At 34.1% G+C, this 15,065-nt stretch overlaps 1 protein-coding gene across 1 annotated transcript in view; it reads left to right on the forward strand.

The window, feature by feature from the left end:
- Positions 1-15,065, forward strand: part of RP1 (RP1 axonemal microtubule associated) — a 175,940-nt gene that overhangs the window by 15,243 nt on the left and 145,632 nt on the right. The gene's annotated exons all lie outside the window — the stretch shown is intronic.

Below are 15,065 nucleotides of genomic sequence, written 5' to 3' on the forward strand. Positions count from 1 at the left end.
CTTCTAAGCTGCATCTCCAGTACTTTGCCTATAACTTATAATCTTTTAAATATTAGTAAAATGTGAAGAAGTCCACATAGGTCATAAAAAATGGAAAAATTTAAAGCATAGTCTGTGAAGAAAAATTGAAGGAACTGGAATGACTTACCTTGGAAAAGAAAAGAGGTGACTTTAAATTTTTCAGAATTGTAAACGTGTTTCTCTTAAGAGGAACTTGACAAATTTCTTTCTATGTTAACCTGCATTAATAAAAAAATTAATTATGTATAAATAAAAATATGTTGCCCAGAAAGATAAATTTAATTATACTATGAACCATACATTGTCTGTTCTGAATTGTCTGGTATTTTGCCTGGGATTTAACCAGGGGATCTTTTTAGATTCCTTCCTCTTCCTGACTCTGTGATGGTATAGAAATGAATCTTATAAAATGTTAAAGTCTGTGTCTCTTGTCTGGAACTGACTCAAAGTAGACCAATTAATGTTTTGTGGAGCCGCAAATGGAGGTGCTAAAATAATGAATTTGGTATTAACACACTAAAAGGTAATTAATTTTATAAAGATCATTTTTGGTTTATGTTCAGCATGAGTCATAAATCTATAAAAAATTATAAGTTGCTATTAATTTCACCAGATGAAGACTGCTTCTACATAGAGTTTTGTTTTTCTATATTAAGTGATACATGCTTCTAATTGAAATATGAAAGCTATTATGTAAACTCCTATAATGAGCAATTAATACTTTTGGTGAAATAAAAGGGCCAAAATTGTGGAGAAATAATAGAAAGGGGAAAAGAGTTAACATTAATTTCGTGTCTACTGTGTAGCAGGGACTATGTTAGTCTTTCAGATTTATTATATGTAATCTTTCCTTATAAAGACACTGCTGCCTCTGATACTACCTTTCTGCAGATGAGACAACCTAGAAACAGGGAGCCAGAGTACATTTGTCAGGGTACCCAGCAGATGTCATGTCAGGATTAGAATTCAGTCATTCATTCTGGAAAATCAGTGCTATATTTGCTGCATCTTTATTCTTTATATGAGGAAGAAAAGATAAAATGTTTAAAAAATTATGTAGCACTTTTCCTAGAGTAGAGACACAGGGAAATTATTTTTGTTTTTAATATGGAAAGCGTGTGATATATAGATGTATCAAGAAGATTGGAGAAATCACTCATAACAACCAGGATTTTTAGAAAATTTGTCATAGTAACATATTTTAGTAATACTACACCAAACAATGGCATAGGTGGCCCAGCTGATATTGGGGAAAATAAATTGGGAGTAATGACCATGTAATGTGCTTTTTATTTAAAGTAAACAATGTTCATATGCATTGAATTCCAATCTCATCTTATTGTTATGTCCCATATCTAGCATATTTTATATTGGAATATGGTAAGCACCTATTAAATGTGTGTTGAATAGACAAGATATACTTTTGAATGCCTTTTCTTTATGTCTTATTAACTTGGATACATATTTGTAGAAGAATATGCAAAAATGTTGAGGGATAGATCTACGTTCTTGTATTTTGTGAAGCAGTATTTCAATCACCTTTAAAAATGTCCATGGAAGTGATTTTTTTTTTCTTTTAAACATTCAAAGGCTGTTTTTTATTTTCATAATGATTGTATTACAATATTGTAACACTGTGAAATTTAGAAGACTAAATGAAACATTAGAGAAAATTTAAGAATGTTACACAGACCTGGTTTTTGCTTTAACGAGGAAGTGCCTCAGGGCCGAGGAAGGGATTCTAGGCTATTGTGCTCAGGGAGTATACTTGACTTCAGGGTCTGGGATCCTAAAGCCGAGTGGCAGTTACAGTTCATGCCCACCAGATGTCAGCTGTGCTGTGTGCTGCCGGAAGCACAGCTCCCTCAGGAGGCCTGCATGACTAAAGGGAGTGCCTCAGGCATTGGGACAGTCTCAGGGCTGCTTGCTTCTGCTTCAAAGAAAGCTGAGGACCCAACGGTGCAAGCATCCCTGAGTCTTAAACCCAGAAGGTATAGTGGTGTTAAGAATAAATGGAAATATGCTGTCAGCGAGAAGCTAGAGTTCAAAAGTAGAGGGAATATGAAGAAAAATGCCAGCTGTTAAGAATCATCAGAGTTGATCCCAAGGAAAGCTGAATTTGGGAAGAATGGGAGCAACCAGTAATCCTAACCTAAGTTGAAATTAAGTTAAGGAGTCACTGTCTCAGTGGGCAAGAGGTTACTTTTACCTGCCCCTTTCAGGTGTCTTTACTCTTTAAACTTTCAGTGACACAAACCACGTCCAATTTGCAAGGTATAAATTGAGGTCTCGACGCCACTTTTCATGTTTGTAGTACTCACTTTGTTAGTGTTCTCGTCTATGAAATAGAGCCACCGCTTTAGAGTCTTTATGAGAAGCTTCCTGTTTAAGATTATTGTGAGAACTGCACTTGAGGGAATGATTGTTAAAACTCTTAGCACAGACATTGCCACACAGTGCTGAATATATTTTACATAGATATATTTAAAGGCCATTAGTGCTAATGTCTTTGATATGCTTTTTTAAAAGTTGGTGTTTGTCTGATCAAGAATTATTTAGCTATCATGAGTACTAAAATATATAAAAGACATATAATTTCAGCATGTATTCCTATGACCCTTTATAAAGGCAAAGGTGACAAATATTTTGAGACCTTTGTGGTGACAAAATTGTGCTAGGTGCCACATATATATACTATCTAGTCCTGACAATAAACCCCTCAGATGGGTAGTAGTATCTTTAGTATAGTTGAAGGATACTGAGGCTCATGGGACCCAAGAAAGAAGCACTTTTACTTCTGTGTCTGTGTAGGCATACCTCATTTTATTGTGCGCTGTGGATACATTTTATAACAATGGAAGGTTTGTCCATCAGCATCATTTTTTCCAACACACTCAGATGATGGTTAGCATTTTTTTTAGCAATGAGGTATTTTTTAATTAAAGTATGTTCGTTTTTTAAAGACATAATGCTGTTGCACACTTAATAAACTACAATATTATATAAACATAATGGTTATATGCACTGGGAAACCAAAAAATTTGTGTGACTGTCTTTATTATGATTCATTTTATTGCAGTAGTCTGGAACTGACCCTGCAACATCTCCTGTATTTCATCCTCACAAATAGCCCAGTTTTGTTGATGTGCTGTATACAGATCTATCTTGGAAACATAAAAGACTTTGTATACCCTGTCTATAGAGGCTAAATGGGATTTTGTAACTGCCAAGGGTAGCATAGTAAATCAAAATTATTTTAATATAAAGTAGAATACTTTTCCCATACAGGATATAATATGAACACATGCCAAGTATTTTATTGAAAGCATTAATTAAGTAGGGAACAAGTAATATATTCCAGTGGACTCAAAGGTGAATTTAAAGTATCACATGAAAGTAGTGAGAAAAAGAATGCTGCAGTGAATATGGATCTGTCCAGGACAATAATGAATTACATTCCATTGGACACAACTAATTTATATTTCTATGGATAAGAATAATTTACATTATTATTTTATTTTTTATTTTAATTTTTATAATTTACAGGATTGTAAGATAATTAAGAGAATGAAAAGTAAATAATCCCTGAGACTACTTGATAAGTCATTTCAGTAATTTTTTTGGTCCATTTCAAGGTGTTTCATAATTTTTACATACTGAGGCCTTACTTTCCAATGATTTAAGTGATAAGTTATTAAGAAAATATTTCCAAGTAGTAAACAGTTTATGACTGGAAAATTTTTTGAAAAACAACAAAACAATGATCCCTTTTAGAGGGATGTTTTGGTATACTTGATGGTGTAAGGTAGATCTGTTCATCCTATAATTCTGGAAATAAGCAGCAAACAATACCCAGCATAGACTTTAAATGCAATATATAGTGATAGGTTTTAACAATTACAATTCTTCCTGAAGGGGAGATACATCAGCCTTTTTCTATGTATACATATTTTCAATATATTATCAATTTTTACTTTCTGATTTATATAAAAGATTACCATAGCAATAACAGCAACAACAAAAACAGTAAAAGTTGATGAAGCAAAAAAAATTATTAACTGCTTTCTTTCTTGAGAGTAGTTCTTTTGCAGGACAAGTTTTTTCCCACCATAGCTTTATTGAGCTATAAATGGCATATAACATTGTTTAAGATGCACAAGGTAGTCATTTGATACACATATGCAATAGGAAGTGTTTACCACAATAAGGTTAGTTAACACATCTTTCACATCACATAATTATTGTTTTGTTGGTTAGAACATAACACACTCTGATAGCAACTTTCAAGTATATAATATAATATTGTTAACTATAATCAACCATGCTGTGTATAAGATTTTGGAATTTTTTGATCTTATAACTTAAAGTTTTACCCTTTGACCGACATCTCCCCACTTCACCCACCCCTCAACTCCTGGAAACCACCATTATACTATCTGTCTCTATAAGTTTGATGTTTTTAGATTCCACCTATAAGTGAAATCATTTATCTTTGCTGGCTTATTTTACTTAGCCTAATGCCCTCAAGGTCCATCGAAGTTACCACAAATGGCAGGATTTCCTTCTTTTTTTTTTATGGCTGAACAATATCGTGTGTGTGTGTGTGTGTGTGTGTGTGTGTGCATATACATACCACATTTTTTTTATTTTTGTTAATCCTCACCTGAGGATATTTTTTCCCATTGATTTTTAGGAAGGGAGGGAAGAAGAAGGCAAGAGAAAGAGAGAGAGAGAGAGAGAGAGAGAGAGAGAGAGAGAGATCAATTGGTTGTTTCCTGCACATGTCCCTACTGGGGCCAGGAATATGCTCTTGACCAGAAATTGAACCCATGACCCTTCAGTGTGCAGGCCAGTGCTCCATTCACTGAGCCACACCAGCCAGGGCTTTTTATTGATAAACACTTAGGTTGTTTCCATGTCTTGGCTATTGTGAACAATGCTGCAATGGGCAATATGGGATGCAGATATCTCTTTGAGACAGTGCTTTCATCTCTTTTGCATACATACCCAGAAATGGGATTGCTGCACATATGGTAGTTCTATTTTCAATTTTTGGAGGAACCTCCATGCTGTTTTCCATAGTGGCACTACCAATTTACATTTCCACCAACAGTGCAGCAGGGCTGCCTTTCTTCACATCCTTGCCAGCATTTGACATCTCCTGTCCTTTTGATAATAGCTACTCTAACAGGTGCAAGTGATACCTCGTTGTGGTCTTCATTTGCAGGTCCGTGTTGCTTAGTGATGTTGAACACCTTTTTATGTACTTGTTGGCCGTTTCTATGTCTTCTTTAAAAAAAAAAAAAAAAGATTAAGTGCTGTACCCATTCTTAAATTGGATTGTTTGCTTGTTTTGTTATCCAGTTGTAAGAGTTCTTTATGTATTTTGGAAAAAGAACCCTTATCAGATATACGGTTTGCAAATATTTTTCCCATTCTGTAGGTTGCTTTTTCATTATGTCAATTATTGTTTTTTTTCCTGTGCAAAAGCTTTTTAGTTTGATGTCCCACTTGTTGATTTTTGCTTATGTTGTTTGAGCTTTTAATATCATATGAAAAAAATCATTGCCAAGACCGCATCAAGACCGTTTTCTTTGAGGAATTTTCTGGTTTCAGGTCTGATGTTTAAGTCCTTAATTTATTTCACGTTAATATTTGTGAATGGTGTCAGATGAGAGTCTAATTTTATTTTTTTGCATTTGGATATCCAGTTTCTCAGCACCATTTATTGAAGAGACTATCCTATGTCTAATGAATATTCTTGACTCCCTTCTTAAATATTAGTTGACCATATATATTTGGGTTGATTTCTGGGCTCCTGCTCTGTTTAATTAGTATATATGTTTGTTTTTATGGCAGTACCATACTCATTTGATTTCTATAGCTTTATTTTATTTTTTAAAATTATTTTTATTAATTTGTTTTTGTTGCAGATGTTTCTCCTTTCCCCCCCATTGACACCCTCCTGCCCATCTCCTGCGCCCCTTCCCCAGCTTTGTTGTCTATGTCCATTGGTTATGCATACGCGCATATAAGATCTGTGGTTTATCTCTTTCCTCCCAACACCACCTATTCTGGGGTGTGTCAGTCTGTACCCTACCTCTATGTCTCTGGGTCAATTTTGTTCATCAGTTTGTTTATTATATTCCACAAATAAGTGAGATGATGTAATATTTGTCTTTCTCTGCTTGGCTTGTTTGGCTTAGCATAATACTCTCCAGGTCCCTCCATGTCATCTCAAAAGGTAAGAGATCTGTCTTTCATACAGCTGCATAGTATTCCACTGTGTATATGTAACACAGCTTTTTTATCCATTCGTCTACTGATGGACATTTGGATTGTTTCTAGATCTTAGCTATTGTAAATAGTGCTGCTATGAACATAGGGGTACATATATTATTTCTGAATGGTGTTTCAGGCTTCTTAGGGTATATTCCTAGAAGTGGGATCACTGGGTCAAATGGCAGTTCAATTTTTAATTTTTTGAGGTAACACCATAGCATTTTCCATAGTGGCTGCACAAGTCTGCATTCCCACCAGCAGTGCACTAGAGTCCCCTATTCTCCACACCCTCGCCAACATTTGTTTGATTACTTATTGATGGCGGCCACTGACAAGTGTGAAGTGACACCTCATAGTTGTTTTAATTTGCATCTCTCTGATGATTAGTGATGTTGAGCATTTGTTCATATGTCTCTTGGTTATTTGTATGTCCTGTTTGGAGAGGTGTCTATTTAGTTCCTCTGCCCATTTTTTAATTGGGTTCTTTGTCTTCCTTTTATTGAGTTGCATTAGTATTCTATATATTTTGGAAATTAATCCCTTATCTGGTGCATCATTGGCAATTATGGTCTCCCATATGGTGGGTTCTTTTTCCATTTCGATGATTGTTTCTTTTGCTGTGCAGAAGCTTTTTAGTTTGATGTAGTCTCATGTGTTCATTTTTTCCTTTGTTTCTCTTGCCTTAAGTGTATCAGTGAAAATGTTGCTGCGTATGATGTCTGAAATTTTGTTGCCTACATTTTCTTCTAGAATTTTTATGGACTCAAGTTACATTTAAATATTTCAGTTTTCAGTTTATTCTTGTATATGGTGTAAGTTGGTGGTCTAGCTTCATTTCTTTGCAAGTAGATGACCAATTTTCCAAACACCATTTACTGAAGAGACTGTCTTGACTCCACCATATGCTCTTGCCACTTTTGTCAAATATTAATTGAGAACATAGTCTTGGGTCAATTTCTGGGTTCTCTGTTTTGTTCCATTGATCTATCTGCCTTCTTGGATCAATTTCTGGGTTCTCTGTTTTGTTCCATTGATCTATCTGCCTGTTCTTGTGCCAGTACCAAGCTGTTTTGATTACAGTGGTTTTGTAGTATAACCTGATATCTGGCAATGTGATTCCTCCTACTTTGTTCTTTTTTATCAAGATTTCTGTGGCTATTTGGGGTCTTTTTTGGTTCCATATAAATTTTTGGAGTGTTTGTTCTAGTTCTGTGAAATGTGTTGTTGGTATTTTGATGGGAATTGCATTGACTCTATGGATTGCTTTGTGTAGTATGGACATTTTAATGATGTTAATTCTTCCAGTCCATAAACAAGGTATGTGCTTCCACTTTTTTATATCTTCCTCTATTTATTTTTTCAATGACCTGTAGTTTTCTGTGAAGAGATCCTTTATTTCTTTGGTTAAGTTTGTTCCTAGGTATCTTAATCTTTTTTTCTGCGATGGTAAATGGAATTGCTTTTTTAGTTTCTTTTTCTGTGAGTTCATTATTGGTGTATCAGAATGTCATCAATTTCTTCATGTTAAGTTTGAATTCTGCTACTGTGCCAAATTCATTTATTAAATCTAGTATATTTTTTATGGAGTTTAGGGGTTTTTTTTATGTAAAGTATCATGTCATCTACAAATCATGACAGCTTCACTTCCTTCTGTCCAATATGGATCTCTTTTATTTTTTTCTTCCTGTCTGATTGCTGTGACTAAGACTTCCAGTACTATGTTAAATAAGAGTGGTGAAAGTGGGCATCCCTGTCTTGTTCCTGTTCTTAAGGGAAATGCTTTTAGTTTTTGCCCATTGAGTATGATGTTGGCTGTAGCTTTTTCATATATGCTCTTTATTATGTGGAGATATGATGTCTCTATTCCCACATTGCTGAGCATTTTTATCAGAAATGGGTGCTGGATTTTGTCAAATGCTTTATCAGCATCTATTGATATGATCACATAGTTTTTACCTTTCATTTTATTTATGTGATGTATCATATTTATTGCTTTGTGCATATTATTCTAACTTTGCATCTCTGGAATAAATTCCACCTGGTCATGATGTAGGATCTTTTTAGTGTATTGGTGGATGTAGTTTCCTAATATTTTATTGAGGATTTTAGCATCTATGTTCATCAGGGATACTGGCATGGCATATTATTTTCTTTCTTTTAGTTTCTGAATATGGTTTTGGAGTTAGGATAATTCTGGTTTTATAAAAAGATTTTGGAAGTCTTACTTCCTCTTGAATTTTTAAAATAGTTTGAGAAGGATAGGTTTTATTTCTACTTTGAATATTAGTTAATATTCTTTTGTCAAGCCATCTGGTCCAGAACTTTCATTTTGTTGCTAGTTCTTTTCTTCCTCCCTCCCTCCCTCCCTCCCTTCCTCCCTCCCTCCCTTCCTTCCTTCCCTCCTTCCTTCAATTTAGTTTTATTAGTTATTATCAATCTATTCCAATTTTCTGATTCTTTCTGATTGAGTTTTGGAAGATTGTATGTTTCTATAAATTTGTCCATTTTGCCCAGCTTGTTCAGTTGTTGCCATAAGTTGTTCATAGTATTTTCTTACAATTCTTTGTATTTCTGTGACGTCAGTTGTTACTTTGCCTCTTTCGTTTCTGATTTTATTTATATGTGTCTTCTTTCTTTGTATCTTGGTGGGTGTGGCTAAAGGTTCATCAATCTTGTTTATCTTTCATTGATATTTTATATTGCTTTTTTAAACTCTGTGTCATTTATTTCTCCTCTAATCTTTGTTATTTCCTTCCTCCTGCTTACTTTGGGCTTTTCTTGTTCTTTTTCTAGTTCTTTTAGGTGTAGAGTTAGATTGTTTATTTGGGATTTTTCTTGATTCTTGAGATAGGCCTGTAATGCTATGAACTTCCCTTTCAGGACTGCTTTCACTGTATCCCATGATTTTGGGTTGTTGTGTGTTCATTTTCATTACTTTCTGGGTAACTTTTTTTGGAGGGCAGGGGTTAATTCTCACTCAAGGATATTTTTCCACTGATTTTTAGGTGGAGTGGAAGGGAGGGAGGGAGGGAAAGAGAAACATTGATATGAGAGAGACACATCAATTGATTGCATCCCACATGACCCCAACCAAGGCTGAGGAATCTAACCTGCAACCCAGGTATGTGCCTCTGAATAGGAATTAAAGCCACCACCCTTCAATCTACAGGCTGACGCACTAACCATTGAGCAAAACTGGCCATGGCTGTTTTCATGTAGTTTTTGATTTATTCCTTGATCTCATTGGTAACCCATTCATTATTTAATAACAAGCTGTTTAGCCTTCATATGTGTGAGTGTTGTTGTTTTTTTTTTATTATAATTGATTTCTGGTTTCATACCATTGAGATATGAGAAGATACTTTGTATGATTTGTCTTCTTGAGTTTGTTAAGACTTATTTTTTGTCCTAACGTGTGTCTTATCTTTGAGAATGTTCCATGTGCATTGAGGAGAATGTATATTCTGCTGGTTTGGGATGAAATGTTCTTTAAATAGGAATTAAATCTATTTGATCCAGTATGTTGTTTCCTTGTTGATTTTTTTGTGTGGAAGATCTTTCCGGTGATGATAGTGGGATTTAAAAGTTTCCTACTATGACTATATTGTTGCTGATCTCTTTAAAGTCCACCAAAAGTTTTTTTTTTCTACATATTTAGGTACTCCTATATTGGGTGCATATATGTTTACAAGGGTCTGTTTTTTGTTGAATTGATCCCCTTAGTATTATGTTGTAACCTTCTTTGTCTCTTATGACCTTTGTCTTAAAGTCTATTTCATCAGATATGAGTTTTGCTACCCTAGCTTTTCTGTTTGTTTGTTTCCATTTTCATGGAGTGTGTTTCCATCCCTTCACTTTCAGTCTGTGTGAATCTTTTGTTCTAAGGTGGGTTTCTGGTAGACAGCATATATAGGTCCTGTTTTCTTATCTGTTCAGCTATCCTATGTGTTTTGATTGGAGCATTTAGTTTATTTACATTTAAGTTTGTTTTTAATAGGTATTTATTAATTGCCATTTATTCTTTATACCCATGTTTCTCTCAATATATATTTCTTCATTGTCTTAAAGCAGTCCCTTTAACACTTCTTACAATGCTGGTTTGGTTCATGGTAATGAACTCCTTCAACCTTTTCTTTTTTTTTTTTTGTCTGGGAAGCTCTGTATTTTGCCTTTAATTTTAAAAGATAGCTTTGCTGGATAGAGTAGTCTTAGATTCATGTGTTGTTTTTCTTTACTTTGTATATATTATGCCATTCCTTTCTGACCTGAAGTGTTTCTGGTAAAAAATTAGTTGATGGCCTTTTGTTAACTCCCTTGTAGATTACTAACCATTTCTCTCTAGCTGCCTTTAATATTCTCTCTGTCTTGTGCCTTTGTCATTTTAATTATGATGTGTCTAGTTGTGGGTGTCTTTGGGTTCATCTTGAATGGGACCTCTCTGTGCTTTATAAACTTGTGTGACTTTTTCCTTCTCCAGTTTCCTTCTCCAGTCATTTCTTCAAACAAGTTTTCTATTCCTTGTTCACTTTTGTCTTCTGGTTCCTCTAGGATATGGATATTTTTATGTTTCAACTTCTCCCAAAGTTCTCTTAAATTATTCTCATTTAAACATTTTTTTTTTTTTGCTCTGATTGGGTGTTTTTTTCTAGCCTGTCTTCCAAATAGTTGATTTGGTCCTCTGCTTCATCCAGCCTACTTTTAGTTTTGCCCAGTGTATTGTTGATGTCAGATATGATATTTTTCTTTTCCAACTAGTTCTTAGTCATTGTTTCTATGTTCTTTTTTATGCTGATGTAGTTTCCACTAAGTTCACTGTGGTTTCCATTAAGTTTCTTTAGCATCCTTGTATCTGTTACTTGGAACTCTATGCCTGATCAATTGTTTGCTTCCATTTCATTTAGCTCCTTTTCTGGAGAGTCCTTCTTTTCTTTCTTTCTTTTTTCCTTCCTTCCTTCCTTTTTTCTTTCCTTCCTTCCTTCCTTCCTTCCTTCCTTCCTTCCTTCCTTCCTTCCTTCCTTGTCTCCCCATTTTAGCTGTCTCTTTGTGTTTCTTTATGTATATTAGAGAGAACCACTATGACTTCCAGTCTTCATGGTGTTGCCTTATTTACTAAGTGTCCTGTAGGACCAAGTGGTACAGTTTCTTTAATCTCCTGAGCCGGATACTCTGGGAATGTCCCTTGTGTGGGTTATTTGATCTCTCCTGTTGTAATTTGGTCTTGGTCATTGTCATACCATTTATGTGTGAGATCTCCCCTCAGACTAGCTGACTGCAAGGCTCAACCTAGACCACATTATTTGATTATTATACAAGTGCAGTGTCAAGGTGATTTCTGCCCTTTCTTGTTAAAAAAGTCTCCCCTTTAGCTATTCTTTAGTTAGTAAATCTGGGGAAATATTCCTCAGTTTAGTTTTATTTCCAGTTTGGTTTTGGTAGGAGGTGCAAGAAAGTTTCCCTCACTCTGCCACTATCTTGAAACCCCTCAGGACATATCTTTTTATTTCTCTTATGCAAATGCCTAGGACTGAAATTGCTAAGTCATATGGTAATTGTATGTTTAACTTTATCAGAAGTTGCCAGCTATTTTCATAAGGGGTTGCACCATTTCACATTTTCATCAGTAATGTCTGAGAATTCCATTGTATTTTAGTGTTGTTTGCACTTGGTATTATTAGTCTTTAAATTTTTAGCTATTTTAGTGTATGCTTAGTGATCTTTCTTTGTGATTTTAATTTACTTTTTTCTATTGACTATTGATGTTTGCTGCTCATGTTTTTTTTGTGGTATAGTGTCTTTTAAATCTTAATTTCTATTGGGTATTTGTAGGCCTAAGATATTAAGTGTTCTTTACATATTCTGGGCACAGTGTATTTAGATGTGTGTTTTACACATATTTATCTCCCAATTGGTAGTTTGCCTTTTATTTTTTTGATGGAGAGATTTTCACTGAACAAAAGATTTTAATTTTCATTAAAGTAAAACAATTTTAATGATTTATAGCTTCTAGAGTTTATTGAAGAAATCTCTGCCGAGCTCACTGAGAAAATTTCCTCCTGTGTTTTATTTTGATAATTTTATGTATTTAGTTCTTACATTGCGTCTATTTAACCCATTTAAAGTTATTTTGTGTATATGGTAGGTAAGGGCTGAGGTTCATTTTATTTCATATGAATAACTAATTATTTTATCATTTCTTGTTAAAAAGATTGGTCTTTTCCCAGTGAAATATTTTGGATCAAAAAAGCTAGTCTTTTGTTGAAAATTAGTCAACCATATATGTGTGTGAATATTTCTGAACTCTCTATTTTATTTCATTGATCTGTGTGTTTATTTATATTCCAAAACCCATTGTCTTGATTACTGTAGCTTCCAATATAGTGTAAAATTTTCCAACTTTGTTCTCTTTCAAAATTGCTTTGGTGAGTCTATGATCTTTTGTTTACCTCATCTTCAAACTCTGTTTACCCAGTAGCTGGACACCAACGCTCTGAGTACCTGGCTTGAAATTTCCCCCTGCTTCTAGTACATAGCTAGTGAATTAACCATGGGTCTTCCATTCCTGGGTGAAAATAGAGACTATAGAATGAATACAGAGTCAAGTCAGTTTAGTGTTGAGAAGCAGTGTGCAGAAGTGTCACAGAGATCCACATATAGTGGCCCTATTTGTAGAGTAGTTCATCATTGTTTTGAATTCTCAAATTGTAATTTTGCTACTTTAGGAGACAGAAAGCAAAAATGAAGGCTTTTCTGGAATGATTAGAGAACAACTCTCTCCCTTTAGTTCTATATCTCCTACTGCTCAGAAATTATTTATTTTATGACTACTTCTGATTCACACAATCAATATTCTTTAAACAATAGTAGCTGAGATTAAACACTTCCTGTACATTGCCTTTCTTTGAATAAGAGTTCTAGTGGTTTAAGCCCAAGTATTTGTGATTTGGGTTTGGCTATCATCCACCAATATAAATTTTCTTATTGACACTCTTGTCATCCATTGGCTATGTAACTATGTCCTGGAGGCTAATTCCCTTTCTTTCATGTTTCTTTTTATTACTTTTTATATAAATTGCAATCATACAAGTGTGTAGAGAGGAATAGGCACTTTTTCCCTATAATTTTATACTTTGTGAGGTTAATTTTCATTTATGTAAACATTTTATTCTTTAAAATTTACAAAGGATAACAGTATATATATAATTTATAGGTATTTTTTGCATGAGTTATTAGCCCAATTTATTCTTCTCAACTGTTTTTCATTATTGCCATCTAATGAGAGAAATTAAATACTAAGGAATTTTGGGGGGGGGGGTAGGGTTGAGTTTAGGAAAGCTACAAACCATTGCAGTATTTAGGCTTTTTGTCCACCAAGAACCAACTTTCCTCCTTTGGGGAGTGATATTGCCTCTGTTGAAAATGCATGGTATCATTGATAGAAAAGAGGTAATCCTATAAAAATTACAATGATAGTAATAACTTCCATTTATTAAGTGACTCTTATGTACCAGACACTGTAGTATGTGCTTAACATGTGTTCTCTGATATATCTCAAAACAAAAACAACAAAACCAAAAACATAAGTATGTAATTTCCATTTTCTAAATGAAGAGACTGAGACTGAGATGTTGTTACCTTATCTAAAACAAAATTTCAGAATGCAAATCACAAGATGGTTCTGTGTTACCCTCAGAGATCTTTTTCTGCTCCTCTCTATTCCTTACAATACTATTCAAATTAATTGAAAAGTCATGACATTCTGTGGCTAGAGATATATATTTATTCTGGTCCTTGAAGACATAAAATATTGGCTTCCAGAAATGGTTCAGTTCTTCCTGGTTAGCTTGCTTATAGGTCATCAAGGTTTTTGTTTGTTTGTTTGTTTGTTTTTGGTTTGTGAGTTGCTTATAGTTTACAGGAAAAAATAGTTGGCAAGTGATTATAAGGAACTCTGAAAATCAAAAAGGATAATATTGAGGGTATTTTTATAACCATCAGGTAAACATTATTTTGTTTTGTCAGAATTCAGATGCAATTTTCCTATATCCAGATACTTCTAAAGAGCTCATCATCCACATTATACAAATCATTATTTAAAATTATACCTATTATTTTCTTCTTTATATATATGCCTATTTTAAAAGTTAATTTAAAAAGTTAAAAGTAGCCCTGGCTCATTTGGCTCAGCAGTTAGAGCATCGACCCGCGGTCCACAGAGACCTGGGTTTAGTTCCCGGTAAGGGCATGTACCTTGGTTGCAGTTTGTCCCCAGCCCTGGTTGGGTTGTGTGGGTGGCAGCCACTAGATGTGTCCCTTTCATGTCGATGTTTCTCTTTCTCTCTCTCTTCCTCTCTCTCCTTCCTACTCTATCTGAACAAAAAATGGAAAAATGTCCTTGGATGAGAATTAAAAAAAAGTTAAAAATAGTATGACATGCTAAAAATCATATAGGATAGGCAAATATAAAAGGAAAAGTTAACCTTTTCTCAGTTCTAACTTTTAAATTCTACTCAAATACACCTTCAATTTTTCCCATAAATTTAAAATGTGTATATTAGCACATATACATATATCCCTGCATATACTTTTTAATTTCACAATTGAGATTATACTATCCAAATTGTGTCATATATTGCTATGGTCATTGTTTAAAAATTGTTGCATTTTATTGTGGCTGTTTCATAATTTTTTGACTTATTCTTTATGAAAAGATACATGTTTATGTCTAAATAGTTACTATTCTAAGGAGTCACTAGAAGAATGTC

This window comes from Molossus molossus, unplaced genomic scaffold (assembly GCF_014108415.1).
Source record: "Molossus molossus isolate mMolMol1 unplaced genomic scaffold, mMolMol1.p scaffold_m16_p_16, whole genome shotgun sequence".
Taxonomy (NCBI): domain Eukaryota; kingdom Metazoa; phylum Chordata; class Mammalia; order Chiroptera; family Molossidae; genus Molossus; species Molossus molossus.